At 34.6% G+C, this 23,566-nt stretch overlaps 1 protein-coding gene across 7 annotated transcripts in view; it reads right to left on the reverse strand.

Moving 5' to 3' along the window:
* METTL15 (methyltransferase 15, mitochondrial 12S rRNA N4-cytidine) overlaps positions 1-23,566 on the reverse strand; it is a 374,509-nt gene that overhangs the window by 262,097 nt on the left and 88,846 nt on the right. The gene's annotated exons all lie outside the window — the stretch shown is intronic.

A 23,566-nucleotide genomic window follows, 5' to 3' on the forward strand; every position in this document is an offset into this window, starting at 1 on the left:
TCTTACAAAATGCAAAGCAACAGGGAAATACCAAGATTTAAGCATAAACTCATCCCTTATAGAAAATAAAACCTAATTTAAGAAATGATATATTTACATGTTATAGTATTAGGTGGAGTACCAGAGGGGTATTTTAATTTTTAGCTTAGTACCTAATTGTACTCTAATTTTCATTCACCTAGTAACAGAGCTTCAAAATACATGAAGCAAAAACTAATAGAACACCGAGAAAAAAAAAAAGAGATAAATCCACAATTATGGTCAGAGATTCCAACATCCAACAAACAAACAAAAAACAAACACACACCAACTGGCAGGAAAGAGTATCACAAAGCTTATTAGGATGACTGAGTGAAATTTTTGTACTTCTTTGATTTCAAAATGTCTTCCATTGGTGTGTATTATGTTTACAATAAAAAATAAACTAAAATTAGAAAAGTTATATAATATCAGTTAGCTTCTCTGGGTAAAAGGTACCCTGCTTTGAATTTAAAACTATGTGCAGTTGATCCATTCCCAAGTGGAATGCCTTATTCTCTAATTTATTCCTTGTCACATATCTATTAGATCCTTTTTACACCACTGTTTTAAACAAAGAGAATTGAAAAAAAATCCTTATGTCCAGATATTCAAATGTAGTAGATGAGACAAATAGGTGAAAGTTCTATAATTATGAGAGAGATAAAAAGTAGATGCTAAGGGAACACAAAAAAGACACCTTATTTGGACTTGGGAAGCCAAGGAAGGCTTGCTACAGTGTAGGAGTTTCTTAGGTGAAGGAGCAGGAAAGGTGTTATAGATATAATAAACAGAAGAACTGCAGGCTAGAATAAAAGAATAGGCTACAAGAATGGAGTGGTAGACAGGGACCATCTCATAAATGGCTTTCAATCTCTGACAAAAAGACTTTGAATTTCATCCTTAAAAGATGAGAAACCACTTAAGAAGGTTTTTAAACTTATGAAATTTGTAGAATAAACCAATGGTGCTCCCTCTCAAATACTCTCATGCTGTCTTCAACTTAATATAAAATACCGAGAATTTGATAGAAGCTCTTGTCAAATTCAAAAATATTATTCTGAACAAGTTAAAAATTTTAAAAATTAATATTATAGTTACCCTATTTTAATTTATTTTAACCAGCTATTGTTGGTTAAAATAAGCTACTTAGCAGTTTTCCTTTCATTATTTTTCTGGTTGATTTCAACCACTTGGGTAACTTGTTAGAAAATGATTTGAAAATAAGAAATGATGTAACAAGCTTTGTAAACGCTTATTAATTGTTAACGCGCTTTACCTTTAAGCCATCTGCTGTACCTCTAAAAGTTGATTATGGGACGAAGACGTCAGCAACTGACTAATGAGAGAATGAGTTTTTAGTTCCAGATTTCCAGCACAGTATTTTCTCTCCCCCTTAGGAAATTCTGTTTGAATTACCAATCAATCTGAAAATGTTCTCAGGTTCTGGCCTTATGTAAGGCTTGATTAGTGGGTCAAATTACAAAAGATGCTAAACTGATATTTATGGAATCAAGGTATGAATCAACTCACTTCATAAACCAATTAAAAGGTGTACTTAGGTAAAAACACTTTTTGGGAAAAGTTCCTTTTCTTAAACAAATTTAATGTCTTAAGAAATTAACAAAACCAGTCACAAAATAAAATTAAAACTCTATTATAAATTGTAACAATTGCGGCAGTATTTACCATAATTCAAAATATGCATACTTTTAAATTCACATATGCCATTTTCAATAATTTTTCCTCTTGAGAAATTATAGGCATGTACAGAGTTATATGAAAGAATATGTCCATCATGGATAACTTAATCAATATAAAAATTATTTATGAATCTTTTACATCCTATTTCGCTATATCAAGTCTTTGAAATCCAGTGTGTATTTTACATTTCCAGCACATCTCAATTGAAGTGCCAAAATTTCATCAGAAATGCTTTATCTGTATTTAGATTTCATAAAATTTACAGTTGAAAGAGTAAATGCACATGCCTAAGTTACTCTTAAGAGTTTCCCAATAATTAAATCAAGTATCAATTTTTTTGAAATTTAAATTTATTAAAATTAAAAACCCATTTCCTCAGTCACAGGAACTTCATGTCAAGGGCTCAATGCGCTGCCACATGTGGCTAGGGGCTACTATATTAGACAGTGCAGTTCTCAAAGATGGTCATCCTCGCTCATAGACATCACCTATTTGCTTCACTAACGTATCTTAGTAGGAGACATGAGCCTGAAGTCCTGAAAGGTGTCCCATAATGATACTATAAAAGCCCCAGGTCAGTTTTCACTGGTTTTAATGGTAATAGTAGTAACAATGGCTAGAGTTGTAATTCTATTGCTCATGTCTTTTGGCCTATAATATGTGACACACAGTACTTATTACTTGCTAGGCATTTTTTAAATCATTTGATATTTATTAGCTCAGTTAATCGTTTTAACAATGCTATGAGGTAGGTAAGAGGTTACCAAACTTGCTTGGCTCACTGCACCCTTAGTGCCTCAGTAATTTTTTCACAACATCTCCGGAACAAAATAAATATCTAAAAGTTCCATATTAAGTAGTTAGGGCCAAGCAACTTAATAAGTATTTATGTCTTAAAATTTAGAGCCACTTGAAATATGCATTAATTAAAAGAAGAAATACTGGGCTTCCCTGGTGGCGCAGTGGTTGAGAGTCCGCCTGCCGATGCAGGGGACACAGGTTCGTGCCCCGGTCTGGGAGGATCCCACATGCCGCGGAGCGGCTGGGCCCGTGAGCCATGGCCGCTGAGCCTGCGCGTCCGGAGCCTGTGCTCTGCAACGGGAGAGGCCACGACAGTGAGAGGCCCGCATACCACAAAAAAAAAAAAAAAAGAAGAAGAAGAAGAAATACTATTTTTATTTTATTCTTAATCACAATTACTTACTAAAGGTATATATATGCCTGTTAGACAATGTATAACTTTTCAAATCTTGGCATCAGGTTGAACACTACCACCCTTATTGTTTCATATTGATTTTCATATCTTACTTGTTTTTTTAATCAAAACAACCACTAAAAATCAAGCTTGGTAAAGATATGACCTTGTTGAAAGAAACAATGTATAATGTAATGTTGAAACTGTGAACTACCTTGAACTAATAGCTTGGCTGTATGTAACAGGTGGTGAGTATCACGGTTTCCCTTGAAAATGTAAAATATACTTTTGTACCCACATGAATTCACTTAGCCTTCTTTGTGTACAGTTTCAGAGGTGGAGATGTAGTTAATTATTCTCATCATTTTACAAATGGGGAAATAGGAATGGAGGTCAAGTAATTTTCCCAAAGAGCCAAAATGAGTAAGAGTGGAGCTGGGTTTTGAGCACAATGACATTGTGTGAGTCCATCATCCGTAAATTTTAACTATTCTGCATTTCTGATTTCCAGACCAAAGTATAAGAAGCCAAATCAGTTAAGAAGGCATATCATCCCCCATCTAGCTGGACATCAGTTCAGGTCCTAGACCGGCTTTCCTTCAGATCTATCTCCTGCTCTGCTTTGTATTTCAGGGGGGCTAAACTCTGTAGTCTGCACTCTCCAAGATTCTATTAGGGTCAGGCAATAGAAGATATTGACAATAGATCAGAAGGCAGGAGGAAGAGAGAAGCCACGATATCTACTTCCTCTCAGTCTCTTTTCTACAATTTCAGCTCTGGCTAGGTGACCTGGGTTCTTGAGCTCCAGAACTAGCTCCTCACCTTTGTCCCTTCAGCCCAGGATTAGCAGTGGCTATTGGCCTTGCTAATCCCTAGACAGCCTCCCTGTTTGGCTTCTTAGATGTTCAATTACTGTGTTCAATTCACTGAGAAAGTCTCCTTTTGTCCCCGAGTCCTTCTGACACTTGCTTATAAATACTCTTTCCAGTAAGTATAAGATTTCAATGACACATAGAGTAGTTCTCAAATCTGGACATACCTCAAAATAACCTGGAAGAGCTTTTAGAAATGCAGATTCTGGGGCCACAGTGAAAACAAACAAACAAAAAGAGGAGTTAGAACCTAAGAATTTGTGTGGCAGGGGGTTGTGGGGGAGGAGGGAGAAGCAAACAAACAAATTAAAAATCATCCCCAGGGCTTCCCTGGTGGCGCAGTGGTTGAGAGTCCGCCTGCCGATGCAGGGGACACAGGTTCGTGCCCCGGTCCGGGAAGATCCCACATACCGCGGAGCGGCTGCACCTGTGAGCCATGGCCGCTGAGCCTGCGCGTCCGGAGCCTGTGCTCTGCAACGGGAGAGGCCACAACAGTGAGAGGCCCGTGTACCGCCAAAAAAAAAAAAAAAAAAAAAACATCCCCAATAATCTTATGTAGCTGAAATTAGAACTATTTAAATACCACAGTATATGCAAAATGACTATTAAATTGAATCTTATGTAAATGATATCATGTTAAAATTCAGACAGAATAAAAAATTTAGGACAAGATAATAACAGTGATCATAAGAAACTATTCTTTTAAGATTAAAGAACAATAATAAAATGGATAGCCTTACATACACTCATCAGGTAAAGAAATGGAAAATTATCTTAACCGCCTGCAATCTGATATCCTTGCCTAACAAGATATAGCCAAGATCCTGAATTCTGCACTAATTATTCCCTTGCTTTTCTTCATAGTTTTTTTAAAATCTATGAACACATCATCAAATATTATTATTTAGTTGCCTGCTTTTGAACTTCTTAAAAAATTTGTTTTGAACTGGCTATCCTAGCCATTTCCAGCCATTTAAGCAATCAGCTGAGGCCTCAGTCATTACAGAGCAGAGATGAAATATCCCCCATTGTGTCCTGCCCAAATTTCTGATCCATAAAATTATGAATATAATAAAATGATTGTTGCTTTGTTTTGTGATCGTTTGTTATGTACCTATAGATAACTAAAACAAGGTTTTAGTAAAAAGTTATTATTTGTTCTTTGGATATAACATTTTCCTAGGGAATACAGATGAGGAAACAACCTTCTCAGAAATATATGTTCTCAACTAGGTTAGGCTATACATAGTTAGGATGAGTTTCCAATGGTTAGTAAAATTGATGATTTGTCCCTTACTTTATATATTGTTACCATAACCCACCCGGAGACCCCAGAGTGCTATTCTTAATTTGAATTAAACTTTAATACTAATATATTTGCTTAAGCATCTGAATGCTGTAACACTGGCCAAAGGAAGGAAACTAGAATAAAACAGTTTTCCTTTAAAAAAAGTAACTGAGGGCTTCCCTGGTGGCACAGTGGTTGAGAGTCCGCCTGCCGATGCAGGGCACACGGGTTCGTGCTCCGGTCCGGGAAGATCCCACATGCCGCGGAGCGGCTGGGCCCGTGAGCCATGGCTGCTGAGCCTGCGCGTCCGGAGCCTGTGCTCCGCAACGGGAGAGGCCACCCAGTGAGAGGCCCGCGTACCGCAAAAAAAAAAAAAAGTAACTGAAATGTCAGCAGTATGATATATACCATTTTATTAAATCAGGTAGGAAGATAAAAGGGCCTTCAACCACAGCAATGCAGGGAGCAAACACATCAGTTTATGTTTTTAGATATTCTTTCCCACTTGAACTATTTTAACTGTACCAAATACCACGTTGCATAAACTTCTATTGCTAAGAGAGAAAAAGTGTGACCAAAAGAAGTCATGAGACTAATTCTAACCACAGCAGTATTTCTATAGCTAACTGAATACTCCACTTGGAGCACACCTGCTGGGAGACTGTTTACTTACACCAATGACATCAAGACTCCTACATTTTAGGAACTCCTCTTTGGCATTTATTTTCAAAATCGTCCAAAAATCCCTCTAGAATGCCAGTTTTAAAATATACTATTTTTACTTTCACACTGGTTTTTTTTCTTTCAATGTGGCACAGAATTATATTTTTTTCTCAGTAAGTTCTCCTTTTAGTAAAGAAATTATAAAAATACATATAATCATTCTCAGCTGTAAAGTTTAACCCCATATTGCTCCTTTCAGAAGAACAAGCACTCAATAACAGACACCTATGTTAACAAAATTATTAAAGCAATATGATGTCTAGAAAACAATGTAAGAAATTTGGTGTCTGCCAGTAACCAACTCTTACAGAAGGTTGGGCTAGATCTGTGAGATTTGGTTCTCTGCCAACTTAGCACACCCCTCCCCTTTACAGCAGTCTCAAAGAAACTCCAGGGTTCACAGAGAACATTTTGAAAATCACTAGTCAGATCAACTCTAGAGGTCCTTTTTTCCTAATTCTTCAAGACAGTTGTTAATATTTATTTTATCATTTGGAAATGAAATAGTTATAGAAAGTTCAAGTAAGGTAAAACTGGAGTTTTATCTACCGAAAAAGTAAAGACACCGATGAAAGTGAAAAGCAGTAATATAATGGACAAACACAGAAAGGAAGCTACCATATTACTTTATAACCTGATGAAATCCTTTTTCTTACATTTGAAGAAATGAGCATTTTTATACTCTAGAATGATGCTTACTAAATTATCATTGACTAAAGATTACTATTTGGAAATGACCTTTAGCTCTTTTCCTCTCTAGTATAATTTTTGTGTATTAACAGTATGTTGGAGCTGTTCTAATTTAATTCAAGAAACAAATTTTGAGCACTGAGAACACAGAGGTGAATAAGACATCATTTCTGTCTTTGAGTTGCTCATACTCCAGAGTAGAGATGGTGCAAAGCATGAGAGGAAATCAATAACTCTAAAAATAGTAACAAGAATTTTAATATGAATATTTAAGAACAATGGACAAACACGTGCATGCTAATAACATGCAAACATATGTATAGCTCTTCTGTCAAATACCTGCTCCTGATATTCTCACAATTCTAGTGAAGACTGGAATATTAAACAGAGTTTTATTGATATTATTTTAATAGCCCCCCGTTTTAGCTTCCTTGCTTCTGTCCTTTGCCCCTTGAGAGTACTCTCAACACAGCAGCCAGAGTGATGCTTTTAAAACATGTCAGACAATGTCATTCATTCCTGGGCTCAAAATTTTGCAATGACTTCCCATTCCACTCAGAATAAAAGCCAAAGCTCTTTCAACTACCTACAAAGCTCTGCCTGATCTGTGATCTGAGCACCACCACCCTCCCTCTCACCTATTAGCTTTCTGACATCATCTCTCACTCTTAACTAACTCTTATTTGCTCATTATCTACTTCCCACATGGACTTTCTTGCTTTTCCTTGAACACAGTGGGCATGTGTGGCCTAACCCTCATGCCTTTGCCCTTCCCTGGCTGCTCCTCTGCCTCAGTGCTCATTTTCTCAGATCTATCCTGTGCTAATTTCTCACCTCCTCTGAGTCTTTGCTCAAATGTCCCATTCTTAACAAAACCCTCTTTACCCTACAGAAAATCGCACCTAGCTTTGTCTACGTTCCCCCACATTCTCAATCCCCTTTGTTTTGTTCTGGTAGTTTTCCAGGGCACGTATCACATTTCTCACATAGACAATTTACTTATTATATTTATTATGTGTTCTGCCCTGCTAGGATTAACTTCCATGGGGGCAGGGCTCTTTGTCTGATTTTTTCACTGATTTAGCCCAAGCACAGAGAAAAGTGCCTGGCACATTGTAGGTATTCAACAAATATATGTTGAACAAATGAACAAATGACCATGTTTCTAGAATGATATTTCAAGAAAATATTTCCAGAGTATTTTACTATTTTGAGAAATCTGATAAGCTCTTTAAAAATACATCTTTCATTTTCTGACAATTATCTTGCTAAATAATTCCACTTGGTTTTTATTATTTTTCAAGTTTGGAACACATCAGCAGATTAATAGGGTTGCCCATCATCTACTTTCTCACTCAGGTATCCTTTCACTCATATCTCTCTAACCATACCAAGAACACTTGGAAAATTGAAAGAATAGGAAGGAGGCTGGGAGGCCAGTCAGGCTAGAATGGAGTAAAATAGAGGTAGGCACAGAGCAGAGTGACATGATCTAATTTGTTTTTAAAAAAGGATAACTTGTCCTGGTGCTGAAACTGACTACAAAAATATTATAATGGCAGAAGCAGGGAGACCGGTTAGAAGGGAAAAATCCAAGAGATGATGGTGGCTTGATCTAGGGTGGTATTGCTAAGGTGGTAAATAGGGGCCAGATTTTGTGTATATTTTGAAGGTACAGCTAATGGGATTTCTAGACAAAATTGTATTGCATATGAAAAAGACAGAATACTCTTTTTTTTAATTAAAAAAGTATTTTATTTTATTTTGCCTGAGCAAATAGAAAAATACAATTGCCCTTAACAGATGGTTGGATTCAGGGAAAAGCAGGTTTTAAGGGGAAGATCAAGAGCTTTGTTTGGATGTGTTAGATTTGAGATTTCTATTAGCCAGCCAAGTGGAAATGTTAACTAACTAACTGGATGAATATGTCTAGAGATAAAAATATGAGAGTCATCAATGAGTAGATAGTTTTTAAAGCTCTGAGACTGAATAAGATTACTGAGGGAGTGAGTATAAATAGAGAAGAGGCCTGTAGAATGATTCCCAGAGAAGCACAAATATAACGGGAAGATGAGAAGGAACTTGTAAAGGAGTTTGATAAGAAGTTAACAGCTCAGGGAGAAGAAAAACTAAAGAATCCAAATAAAATAGTTTGAAGGAGGAGGAAGTGGGCAACTACATCACATTATGCTGACAGTTTAAGTAAGATAAGAAATGAGAATTCACCATGGAATTTGGTAATGTGGATATCATTGGTGTTTGTGACAGGAGGAGTTTTGGTAGAGTTGGAAGGTAGAGCAGGTGAAAGCTTTTCTTGGGTAAATCCAAGAAAGAATGGAAGGAGGAGTTCAAAACAGTGAATCTAGACAGATGATGGAATAACTACAACAGAGAAGTGAACACACCAATCACATATTTGTACTTGAATGTTAGCTGGGTGACTGACTCCAAAATAATAAAAACAGAAGATGCAATTGCTATAGTAACAACAATTAGATTTATTTAAATAATTAAACATTATTTTCTCACTTATGATCATGAAGATGAGGTGACTGACACATAAAGTAAATTGCCCAAAGTCAGATAGTTAATGGGAGGAAAAAAACTGAAGGTAGTCTTGTCTTCCAAAGAGACATTTACCTTTAGGTTAAAAAAACAAAATCATCCACAATCTATATGAGTATCTGGATGCCATGGTGGGGGAAAAACTTATGGTTCAGATGGATATAGAAATTTAATATCCAGATGTCATTATTTATATGAGGAAAGTTATTTTAAAAATACCTTTTCTTATTCTCTATAATTATTTTGCTTGCCTTTAAAGAATTCTAGTAATATTAATATTCAAAGTTTTAGTCTGGTTTTAATTATTACTATCTACATTATTTAACCGGTAAGGAAAATACTTTGTTTCCTAATCTAAAATAGTCAGAAGCACAGAATAGAATGGTGGTTGCCAGGTGCTGTGGGGAAAGGGAATTAGGGAGGTATTAGGCAAAGGGTACAAAGTGTCAGTTATACAAGGTAAATAAATCCTAGAGATCTACTGTACAGCATAGATTCTACAGTGAACAATACTGCTTTCTATATTTTAAAGTCTGCTAAGAGGGTAGATCTTATGTTAAGTATTCTTATCACACAAATAATAATAATAAAAAGGATGAGAATAAACTTTTAGAGGTAATGAATATGTTTATGGCATAGATTGTGGTGATGGTTTCATGGATGTATACTTATCTCCAAATTCATCAAGTTGTATACATTAAATATGTACAGCTTTTTAAACGTCATTCATACCTCAATAAAGTGGTTTATAAAAAAATACTTTGTGTCATAAAATCGGGTACAAAGAAGTACTCTTCACTTATAATGTGCTCCATTTTGTATATTTACATTCATTGCATTTGATAACATAAGTATAAATTTTAAGCCACTTTAAAAAAAACTATATTCATGATATCAGATGTGGTTCCTTAAGGTGAGAAATTTAGATTGTTATTAGGGGTATAATAAGAAATAAAGACTAATTTTGTTTTCCACTTGAATTTCTTCCATATTGGTAGATAACTTTGAAATTCCAAGCTTAGACTAGCTCTTATTCTATTTTTCCTCATGATGCGTATACTGCTACTTTAATAAGGGGAGAAAAATGGGTCAAGTCCTGTTAGATATTCAGAGTGTGGGTGGAAATCCTTTGACGAGCTTTCTGGGGATGCCTCTAACATGGGAATTGCTGTTGAGATTCCAGGAGAAAAAGATAAAATTCTGTCAGTAGCGATATCTCTTACAAATAAACCCTTTCACACCCACTAAAAAGAAGGTTAGAAAGGTGCCTGAAACCTAGCAATTAACCAATATCGCTGCAAAGTTTTAGTGCAGAAAATCCTACGCTGAGCCTACACACTGCACACAATATGTTCCTTTTAATATACTTGCTGATATGAAAAATAATTCTCCAAGATATAAAATAAGTAAGGGCGTTAATACAAAAAGCATTTTCTGAATTATTCTATGTATCCTGATATCTTTAATTATTACTTGATAATTTAATGTCATATAATTAGCTTTTGTTTCTTTAAAATATATGATTATTTTTATTTATAGGAGTTTGACATTTTAAATCTGAATTTTTCAGTTTCAGTAAAAGGAAAACAGACTAGCATTAGTAGAGAATGGAATAAAGTTTCTTATAATATATAGTATCTAAAGATCTTTTCATAATGGGAATATGTATATTCCCATATAGGTTCCTTTGGTGTGCAGGACCCTCAAGTAGAAATAGATGATAACTGGTTTTTGTACAGTAAAAGCTGGTAATAAGGGTTCTGAGTTCATTGGAAGGTATACTATATCTAATCAGAGTTGATTTCCTAATATTTCTGTGAGAAGTTCTGTATTTAGTGAAGAGTTGAGTCTGCAGTTAGCCCCTTAATTCTCTCTGGAACCTAAATCTAGACTAACAACATTATTTCAAACAGTGGTTTGGAGATTTAAAAGGGTTCTATTTACATTGTGAAAATGGAAAGCAAGATAAACTCAGCAAATTGCGTCAAATTTCTTCTTCTACACATTTGATGCAGAAAATGGAAAATTATCATCCATTCATTTATACATTCATCCATATGACCTTAATCCATATCTACTACAGAATTTTGAAGAAACAAAGTCAGGTAAGACACAGTCATGCTTGAAGGAGCGTACAGTATATGGAAGTAAACCAACAGAATAGTGTGTTAAGAGCTTGGATAAAGATTGCACAGGGTGTGATGGGGGAAGAGAAGAAGGATACTAAATCAAACTGGGAGAGTCACTGATGACTTCCTAAAGAACATGGCACTTAGTGGGGTAAATAATGCTCCAGTTAGATGAACAGCATGTAGACATAGAGAGTGGTAGGACAAAACATGATGAGTTTATTATGTAAAAGTAGTTTAATACTTCATGGAGGGTATGAGGAGACTGGGGTGGAGTCATAGGTTATAAATCTAGAGAAAGGACAGAGGCCAAATCCTTAATGGCCTCCTGTGGTAAGCCAAAAAGTTTAACTTTATCTGGAAAGCTATGTTTCATCATTGAAAAACTATAAGAATTTTACCATGGAATAAAGCCTGCTGTATAGAAGTATTGCTTGAACAGCTCACTTAACTTGATCAGTGATATCTTATTATTACAAACATTTTACTTGTCCTATGAAATGTCCATAATATGTCCTATATAATGGGTATCCTTCCTTCTCATAAATATTTATAGTAATGGTATTTTATTTAAATAACATAGTTCTTCTATGTTATAGAAGCTTATTTCTACAATATCTAAGAGTCCTGACACTCACTACTCTGTATTGTAAATACCTGTTTAATATCTATAATTTCTGGTAAAGTAGAAAGAGATTATATTGCTCTTTCTACCCAGCTATATCTCAGAATGCAGTTTAGTATCTGCCCCAAAATAGTTTCTTGAAATGTACTAAATGAGTAACAAACAATACTTACAGTGAAAATAAAAACAGATATTCTAAAAATAAATTAAATTTGGGTTTAGAATACATTTGATATTCTCCCTTCCAGGAGATTTATCTACCTGATCTCGTTAGTGGTTTACCTATCTATTAGATTGAGCTGTCTCTTGTGGTACAGAGGCACAGAGCCCTTATCCTGGGCTTCTGAGCATTCCCCATCCCCAGCCTATTTCCCTATATACAGCAGGCTCTAAAATGAATGTTGCATTGTGCATTAAATTTAGATTGTATTCTCTTAGGAAACAAGAATAAAATACTAAAGTAGATAATCCAATCCAGCAGCTGTTTGTTTCAGTTTTACTTTAAATATCAGGCAAAAGTGGGGGTGTAAAGAACAGGAGGATTATATGTGTAATTATAGCAAGTATTTTGATTTAATTAGTTTAGTATGTTAGAGAAAATACAACTATTGTTTTCATTCTTTTAATAACCCAGAAGCCCAAGCATAAAGGATTTTACTAAAAATTTCTCATATGTAATAAAATATGTCTCTAAATATGTATTGCTTACACAAGATAAAATAAAATGAAGGCTTTCTAGGTATAGTCATTCTTGTGCTGAACAAGCTGCTATTCTTATCCTGGTACCATATGGTTATGTTCAAATGACGTAGGCAATAAAAATGGATTATCTTAAGTTTGTGAAGAGGTAATTCATTTTCTCATAGTTATGATAATATGAAACACCATTTGCATTTCAATATACATGTTGACTTCCATGAATCAGTTTTATAAACTTTAAATTAAATATTCTAACTGAAGAAATAAATCTATAACACTACTTGGGAATGGGTGTAGAGGTGTTAATTATTATACAGGTCTACATAAGTCTATAGTTTGTATAGTCAGAAAGCAAAAACCAAAGAGTTTATCTGAAATAAACATTTGTAGACTCTGTCTACTTATGTCAGTAATAAGCTAAATAATAAATAAGAAGACCTTAAATCTACAGAAAATGAAGACAACTCAAGAATCAGCCTTCCAGAATTTTCAGGTTTCAGAACAAGAAGTGCTAAAAATTAAATATGGAAAAACTTCAACCTTCTTTAATGAGGAAAAAGTAGCTTCCGGGAAGCCAGCAACATATGAATACAGAAGGAGAAAGCCAAAGAATGGGAGACACAAAGGCAACATTTTCTGATTGGTTGATGACATTCAAAAAATATTAGTTATTTTGGCCTGAATCCAAGAGTTGATGGTGAAATCAAAACTTATAAAAAGTAAGTCTGGGTGGGAGGGGGAGGAAGACAATGATACAGTTCATTGGAGTAGTGCCTGGATGTAGTTTTCAGTATTTACACTGACAGAGGTAGTCTTCAGTATTTACACTGACAATGGGAAAGAGAGCCCGTAATAAAAGGCAAATGTCAGAACACTTTGCAATGTGAAGGAAGTTGGATGCAGTGTTCCACACCTTAAATCTTAAACTGACTCTGATGTGTGCATGTTAAGGAATCAAGCAGATAAAGACAGGAAATAAAAGCCAATCATCCTGGTATACACCAATGAAACTTCTCAGACACTTAGAGTTATGATGATAATAATTAGCATAATTATATATTATCTTATATAATCATCATTATAACAAAGCAACTATAGCTAGTATTAATTAATTTTATGCTAAACAATTTAATTAAATAATTTAGTCCTCATAACACAGCATGAGATACGTATGAATAGGAACTCATTTTACAGATGAGAATAAAAACTCTGACAGGTTAAGTCACACATCTAAAATCCTACAGCTAAAAGAGGCAGAATTAAGACTCCAAACAAAGACTGTTTGATTCCAAAATCTAGACTGCTTCTCCAACAGTGTGGATGGATATTTGTCTTAAGTCAGATCTGGATGAGTCCAAAGGGGAAGGATCCAGCTAGAGACAAAGAAGGTTCTTTGTGAGTCTGCAAAGTTTCTGGCAAGAAAAAAAATAGCACATCCAAGTATGGAAAATGAAAAAACTTTAATAAAGAGACTATTTACAAACACATGACTAGGTTAAGGAGAGGCAAAAAGGGATGTGAGAAGTACCCTGAAGCTAAGAGGTGAAGGGGCAAGGGCAAAGAGTGGTAAATGAAAGCCCAAAGAGTCAGAGCTGCATCTAGTAGGAGAGGCCTATGAACAATGAACTTTGAAGAGGAATGTGGCCACTGCTAAAACACATTCTGACCTTATCTTCTCTGTCCTCTGATTTCCTGCCAGTGTCACCCATTTGCTGAACCCAAGAAGAAGCCAGGAGATAAACGTTGTCGATAAATCCATAAAAGTCATCTTCCTGGGATCAGTGTAGACAAGGGCAGAGAGAGGTTCTAAAGACAAATGGAGACTATACAGCACACCTGGTAGGAATTCAGAAGAGTAAGGGTTGACTTAGAAAACTGAGAAAGGCAGTTCATTTGGTAAACCTGGGATAAGATACATTTTTGAGCCTGTTCATCATTCCTTCTCTAAGGTACTATCATAATCCCAAATCACGAGAAAAGTTAAATAATTTTCATACACTATAAATGTTTTTTTAATGAGTTGATTAAAATGTTTTAATCACTTATCTAATATAAATCTAAATGTAAAAGATCTGAATCTAAAAGAAATCATAATTTTAAAAATCGAGATGCCATTCATTTACCATAATGTTCACCCTTTTAAAGTGTACAATTCAGTGGTGTACACTGTAAATATTTTGAGTACAGACATCTCTTACTCTGAAACTCGATTCCACTCCCCAACCATGTGTCCTTTCTTCGTAGTCAGTATCTATATTTCATATTCTGTTTCATTCATTGCAAGACAGGCAAAGTACAGTTTAAGAGATGCAGTTTTCAGGGGGTTCTAATTCTCTAGGCATATTGGGGTTTCCAGGCAACAGGATCCTAGAAAGTATAACTGTCATTCACACCACTGGTTTCTGTTTTGTTTGAACCATAAATAAACACTTGTTAACTTCCATATATATTCCAAGCACAGCTAGGTTCTAGGGATATGAACATACATCAGACAAAGTTTCCGCCTTCAATGAACATTTAGTACACAGTGTGAACAAATATGTGGGATATAGCCATATAGGATAGGTAGTTTTCAAAAATTTTTGATCAAGATACATAGGCAGAAATATGGTTTAACTGCAATCCCATATACAAAAATACAATATATATGTGTATATATGTAAACATATATATTATTTCACTGGAAATGATACTTAATTTAACTTCCATTATGTAACATGATATTTCCTATTCTATTCCATTCCATTCCATTCCATAAAATGCTGATCAAGACCCCCAAAAAATGATTTCATGACTCACTAAAAGAATATGCTAGGGCTTCCCTGGTGGCGCAGTGGTTGAGAGTCTGCCTGCCGATGCAGAGGACACGGGTTCATGCCCCGGTCCGGGAAGATCCCACATGCCGCCGAGCAGCTGGGCCCGTGAGCCATGGCCACCGAGCCTGCGTGTCCGGAGGCTGTGCTCCGCAACGGGAGAGGCCACAACAGTGAGAGGCCCGCGTACCACAAAACAAAACAAAACAAAACAAAAAAGAACAAAAAAAACCCCATAATCGACACTGTAGAAAACCAAATCTATAACACATGGAATAAGTCTGAAGAGATCTCCTATAATACTGAGGCAAAGTAAAAGTAGCAGAAAACACTAAGAAAGGAAATAAAAGACATGTGGGACAGATAACACTCCAACCAACAAATCATAAGTGCTCACAGGTTAAAAAAACCAAAAAAAAAGAGTAGAGGGTAACTAACACAAAAACTCCTTTGTAGAGAAAAGACCTGATGCATAGGCCAAAATTACTCACAGAGTACATGGAAAATTGATAAAAAGAGATTAATTAGTAATATTTCTTAGTGAAATTTATGAATGTCAAAAATATTCAAAGAAATATATCTAGTAAGCATCCAGCCTAATAGTGGGAGGAAGGAGTGAGAAACAGATTACCTAGGAAAGGAAAAAATAAACTGGGTTGACCTCAGACTTCTCCACAATACTACATGTCAGAAAAAAAAGAGTAATATCTATTCAATTCCCAAACTGCCATCCTAAATCAACTGTTGCCCATGTAAGAAAGCATTAGAAACACAGTGTTGGGTAGACAAAGGCATAGATATTCCCCTTTTGCATATTTATAGAAAAACTAAGATGTAATCAATTGGTAGAGAAATGCGCCTACATAAAGAACTTGAAAGGGGACTTACAGTGTTATAAAAAGGCTATGGGGTACATTGAAATGAATTAAATCAGTTTAAGTATGATTACTTTAGATATTACTGCCAAACAATGCAAATGTTAACTAATAATTATCATAATAGTAGATATTAATGTCTAAAAGCCAAAATCATATTTTAAAAGCCAAGAAGTGGGAAAAGAGAGGGAAATAAAAATTCAGGAAATAAGTTCTCACTTTACATGGGATGGTTAATCAAAAAATATTTCTTTCTGCATACTTAACAGTAAAAAATATTTAAGTACTTTTAATCTTAAAAAATATTAACATCAGCCAGTAGTAAATTAAAAAAAATTTTTAATTTCATCAAAATTGTTAGAGAAAAGGCAAAAACAAATATGTATATGTGGATAATGGACAAAAGAAAATTTAAACGCCAAAGATAATTTCAATAAAACACAAAAATAGAAAATATAAAACAAGATGACATAGAAAGAGTAAGCATATCCTGATTTAATTACCCTTTACAAAAAATAGATTTGTTTACACAAAGGAAATATATCTGGTATTTGTTTATAGGAAGTACATCTAAAATAACACAGCACAGAAAGACTTAAAACAGCAGTAATATGGATAAGGATAAGACTATATTAGAATTAGAATTCTAATAAATTAAGTTATAATTACATAAAGGAAATATTCTGCAACCAATAAAACTATTCTTTAAGGTAATTTAATGAAATAAGAATGTGCTGATAATGTATAAATAGAATCAAATTTTGTAAACTATATATGTGTATATGTATGAATGTATATATATATGTGTATATATATATACACATATATATATAACCAAAAAGATAGAAAGAAGTTTACCAAACTATTAATTTTGGTGGTGGTGGACTATGAATAATTTAAATTTTCTTCTCAGCACTTTTCTGTACTTTATCATTTTAATTAAGAAAAAATATTAGTCAGAAACATAAATACTGTAATCAATGGAAAAATATATCATCATCAATGAAAAATATATCAAGACATCAATTCTTTCTAAATTAGCTATGTATTTAATACAACTGATCAAAATGGCTTTTAAACTTGGCCAAGATATTCCAACATTTTAGAAGTATAAAAAAGTAAAAATATCCAAAAAGTTCAAACAAGAAATAGTACATAAAATATAATGAAATATTGGCAATTAAAAAGATGGAATGGGGAACCCTCTTGCACCGTTGGTGGGAATGTAAATTGATACAGCCACTATAGAGAACAGATGGCGGTTCCTTAAAAAACTAAAAATACAACTACCATAGGACCCAGCAATCCCACTACTGGGCATACACCCTGAGAAAACCATAATTCAAAGAGTCATGTACCACAATGGTCATTGCAGCGCTATTTACAATAGCCAGGACATGGAAGCAACCTAAGTGTCCATGAACAGATGAATGGATAAAGAAGATGTGGCACATATATACAATGGAATATTACTCAGCCATAAAAAGAAATGAAATTGAGTTATTTGTAGTGAGGTGGATGGACCTAGAGACTGTCATACAGAGTGAAGTAAGTCAGAAAGAGAAAAACAAATACCGTATGCTAACACATATATATGGAATCTAAAAGAAAAAAAAATGGTTCTGAAGAACCTAGGGGCAGGACAGGAATAAACATGCAGATGTAGAGAATGGACTTGAGGACACAGGGAGGAAGAAGGGTAAGTTGGGACAAAGTGAGAGAGTGGCATGGACATATACATGCTACCAAATGTAAAATAGATAGCTAGTGGGAAGCAGCCACATAGCACAGGGAGATCAGCTCAGTGCTTTGTGACCGCCTAGAGGGGTGGGATAGGGAGGGTGGGAGGGAGACGAAAGAGGGAGGAGGTATGGGGATATATGTATATGTAATGGCTGATTCACGTTGTTATAAAGCAGAAACTAACACACCATTGTAGAGCAATTAGACTCCAATAAAGATGTTAAAAAAAAAAAGATGGAATGAAATACACAAAATCATTACTACTGATTAAGGTGGTGGAATGGTAAGTGAGTTTCATTTTTTTCTATATACTTTTCTGTGTATTATAAGTTTACCCCAATGAGAATATCTACTTTTATAAACTATTGATAGTAACAGCTTATTATATTTTTATAATCTGCTTTACCTACAGTTAAATGATTGAATCAATTATAATTTTCATATTTTCTTTATACATGTCTATATTCTCTAAACTCAGTGTATGGAGCACATATTATCCCTAAATTCAGAAAACAAAAAATTGTTAAAAAAAATTGTCTTCCAATATCCATCTTCCACTGTGGTAAAAGTCAGCCAACACCCCACTGCTCCAATTTTAATGTGTTTCCTCTTGTACAGTCTTCAGAGGCAATAGGGAAAAGTTTCAGTTTTCAAACAACAGGTGACCTGACATGTCATCTTTTCTGAAAGAGCTAAAATGGGTTAGCCTAAAATTCAGCTTTCCCATGAACTGCTTAGTTTTCTGTGAAAATGTTAGTTTCTATTTTTGACTTAGTTTTGACAGAGTGAAGAACATGGGATTTTTCAGGAGAAGCACAGGCTACTCTTTGACAACAACAAAATAAATAAATAAATGAAAGAAATTACTATATTTTCTCAAAAGATGTAAACGTTGAAATGACAAAATGCTTCCTTTTTGCACACTTTATTGCAAGTTGTAATTACATATGTATTTTTTTATTACTGAATCACATGTTCAACTTTACTGTGCAATGAAAAACAGTTTTAAAATAAAAACCAAAGACAAATAATGAACAATGTTATTGATGATCTTCTTAAGAATACATATGTAATCCTAGATATCAGTTACAGGATTACATATGTATTTTTCTTTTTCTTTTTTTTGCAGTACGCGGGCCTCTCACTGTTGTGGCCTCTCCCGTTTTGGAGCACAGGCTCCGGACGCGCAGGCTCAGCGGCCATGGCTCACGGGCCCAGCTGCTCCGCGGCATGTGGGATCTTCCCGGAGCGGGGAACGAACCCATGTCCCCTGCATCGGCAGGCGGACTCTCAACCACTGCGCCACCAGGGAAGCCCTACATATGTATTTTTAAGAAGATAATCAATTTATCTAATTTGTCAATCCTTCCAACAAACCATCCATCCATCCATTTATCCATTATCCCCAGAAATAATCCGTAGCCCAAATTTGTGTTTATCTTTGTCATGTATATTTTTATACTATAACTATACATGTAGATATTTATAATAATATATAGCATTACTTGTCTTTTTCTAATTTACATACATATGCAGAGATGCGTCATATAATCTCTAGGTTTGTTTTTTTTTTTTTTTTTTTGCAGTACGCGGGCCTCTCACCGCTGCGGCCTTTCCCACTGTGGAGCACAGGCTCCAGACGCGCAGGCCCAGTGGCCATGGCTCACGGGCCCAGCAGCTCCGCGGCACGTGGGATCCCCCCAGACTGAGGCACGAACCCGCGTCCCCCACATCAGCAGGCGGACTCTCAAGCACTGCGCCACCAGGGAAGCCCTAGGTTTGTTTCTTTTAACCATTGGTTTCCCTTTCTCCATACTTCCCCCCACCATTAATTCCTTCTTTCTCAAGTTCTCCATGATTGTATATACAAACAATGCATATACAATTTTTTTAACATTAAAAGATATCCATGAAAAATAAGTATCATTTCCCCCATGTGCTCACTTTCAAAACTGTTACGTCTTCCCAGTTTGATAAGTAAAAAGTATTATACCATTGTTATTTTAATTTCATTTCCCCCCTCACTGCTACTTATGTGGAGCATCTTTTCACACATTGATCTTCTATTATTGACCCTTCTATCCTTTACCCACTTTTCAAATTGGAATTTGTTGTCTTATCAAGTTTGAGAGAACTCTTCCTATATGATAAATATTGATGGGGTTCAGGAAAAGCTACCTCAAAATATGGCAACTTGGCATAGTGAATATTTTTAAACTGAAGGAATTTGAGAAATGGCACATGTAGGTCATAAGCTCTTCATGTGAGAGATGCCTGCCTAAACCCAAAAAAGCTTCCTTATCTCTGAAAATGAAGGGACGAGAGGAATCTAAATAAATGGGACTTGCTAAATTTTGCCCACATTACTATCATTAGCTCATACCCTTTGTCCTATCATATTTTTCTGTAACTTTCCACTCTTCATCAAATCTAATATAAAAATGCTCCAGTTTTACTGTTATCTCTGGGTCTTCATTTCCTCATGAAGTCTCATGAGTCATGTAAAACTTAAATAAATTTATATGCTTTTCTCTTATTAATCTGCCTTTTGTTACAGGGATCCCAGTTGAGAACTTAGAAAAAATGTATTTTTCCTCTTCTATAATATCATTCCTTTTCTTATCCTCCATATTACTAATATATCTTCTCTAAGTTAACTGTTTGGAAATTTTACCATACGATTTTTGCCATATATTTTTTAAATTTTTATATAAATAGATATTTCTGTTATTTATTTTTATAGATTTATGATTTCAAGTCTCAACTAAGACAGTTTCTTACCTTTAGATTGTATATATAATCTCCTCAATTTTCTAATAGGACTTTTATTTTCAATTTTTTCATACATTTTTACTCTATCTGGAAATTACTTTTGAATCTGATTTAAAATAGGGGTCCATTTTATTTTCTTCAAGTTTGATATGCATTGTACCAACACCATTTATTTAATAATGCACTATTTTCTCAATGAATTAAAACACCTTTATCTTCTATTAAATTCTTTTATGTAGTAGAATCTATATCTAGATTCTCTGCTCCACTAACCTACTTGCCTATTCTTATGCCAGTATAATATTGATTTCACTACAGTGACTTTATAGTGTGATCTGACATCTGGTAAGGCAAGTTTCCTCTCAATTTTTTCTTTTTCCCAAAAGACCTTGTCACTCTTCCCCCCATATCTACTCAACATTATATTACCTAAGTTAAAAAAAACACACATCAGTTAAGGTGAAATCAATTAATATACTTCCTGGAATTACAATAAATACATATATGAATTTGGGGAGAACTGGCCTTCTTTTATAATAGTAATTTGTTTTACCCCCAAACACATATGCTTTCTCTTTTGTTCAGGTCTTTTACGTCCTTCAATAGAATTATATAGGTTTATTTTTATTTGGAAATGTGTCTTTCTTGCTAAATTTATAACTATTTTATAAAGTTTTAGGTGCTTTTAAGAATGGAATACTTTTTTCCCACTTCCCTTTCTAGGTATTTACTACTGAGTAGATTTTTAAATTTTTATCTAACCATTTTGTATCATCTTATTAATTTTACAAGTCCTTTTGGGTTTTTAAGTATTCAGTCAAATCATTATTAAAAAAAAGACTATTTTAACCTTTCTTTAGTTTTTTAATTACATCTGCCAGACCTTCCAAAAATACTGATTAAAATATATATAGAAGTTAATCCATATTTACAACCTGATTTTTGACTAGATTGTTACAGTATTTCACCTTTTGAGAAAATAACTGCTATTTGTCCTTGGTTAATAGGATATTTTACGTTTAAGTAGTTGACTTATATTTCCATTTAACTTAGAGATTTTAATAAGAACAGCTAGCTGATCATTGTGATGCTTATCAACCTATCATTGATTGACTATCTGATATGGAGCCATCCTTGTATTCTTGAATTAAACCCTATTAGGCCATAGGTATTATTCTTTTATTATCCTTTTAACTAAATGAAGGGTGAATTAGATATGCTAGTATTGCATTTTGAATTCTGCATTTATATACTTCAGTGAGGTTGCACTTTTTCTCTTTTTCCTTTTATACTATCTCTAGCAGAATTAGGTATTAATGCTGGATTCAATATAAAATGAATTTTAAGAGCTTTCTTTATTTACCATGGTCAGGACTAGCATAAAAGGCAACGCTCTTTCCTATTTTCTTTTAATTTATTTATTTATTTTTGGCTGCGTTGGGTCTTCTTTGCTTCTTTGCTTTGTGCGCAGGCTTTCTCTAGTTGCGGCAGGTGGGGGCTACTCTTCATGGCAGTGTGCAGGCTTTTCAGTGTGGTGGCAGAGCACAGGCTCTAGGCACGTGGGCTTCAGTAGTTGTGGCATGCCAACTCAGTAGTTGTGGCTCGCGGGCTCTACAGCGCAGGCTCAGTAGTTGTGGCACATGGGTTTAGTTGCTCCGCGGCATGTGGGATCTTCCCAGACCAGGGATCGAACCCACATCCCCTGCATTAGCAGGCGGATTCTTAAGCATTGCACCACCAGGAAAGTCCCTTTCCTATTCTTTATAAAAGCTAGATAACAATTGCAAATCTGATCACTGTACATTCTTCTATGTACTTTAGTTACCTTTCTAATCTCTTTTATGGTAATAACCTATTAAAGTTTTATAATTATTGAGTCAATTTTAATAATTTATATTTTGCTAGGACATCATTCATTTATCTAGGTTTCACATGTTACCACAGAATTACAGTAGTATCATCTTATAATTTACCTTGTGTCTCTGGTTGGTCTTCTCTCTCAAACTTAAGCATATATTTTCACTCTCTTTTTCCTTTAACAATCAGTGTGAAAAAGGATTTTGCTATTTTCAAAGAATGCAAAGAATGATCTCTTGGGATTTCTTTCTCCTTTTTTTCTTTTTTTTTGTTTTTTTGTTTTTCAGTTTCTTTGATTCCAGCTTTTATCTGTATTAATTACCTCTTCCTCCTTTATTTTATCTTATTGTTCTTTAATTAAGTTATTAGGTTAGGCAAAGGAATTATTTTGTCGATGAACTAAATATATCTCAGTAAGATTTGAGACAAGATAGTATAATTTAATGAAATGAGATTATTGGGTGATGGGTGAAATTCATCCCATCTCTATTAAGACATGTATACCTTTAATATGTGTAGCTAATAGTTTCCACATATGTAAGCTGAAGAGAATACAGAGCCTCAAGATTCCTGTTAGGTAAAAAATTACGCCTGATAAAATTGATAATTTTAAGCTCCATTTAAGAAACTAGGGTGTTTGAAAGAATAAGAGACCTTGGGAATCACTGCCTTTAGAAACAATAATATCTAAGAAAATTCAGGTTGTCTATGATAGTGAAATATAATGGAGACCTATACTCATTCTATAAATGTTCAGGTCATAATCAAGTGAACTCCTAAGAAGTTTCACAAATATGAATGCCCTAGTACAAGACCTTCTTAAAGAAGGTGCATCTAAGTTACGTTGCTTAAAATGACAGAAAGATTTAAAAAAAAAGAAAAAACTACTCTGGAACTAAACCACATCTTCATATTTTCTTAGAAATAAAGAACCTGGGGTCAAATGGGTTTCCAGGGACTCCATAAACACTGTGATCTTGCAGACAAAAATCTAGGTA

This window comes from Lagenorhynchus albirostris, chromosome 9 (assembly GCF_949774975.1).
Source record: "Lagenorhynchus albirostris chromosome 9, mLagAlb1.1, whole genome shotgun sequence".
In the NCBI taxonomy this organism is placed as follows: Eukaryota; Metazoa; Chordata; class Mammalia; order Artiodactyla; family Delphinidae; genus Lagenorhynchus; species Lagenorhynchus albirostris.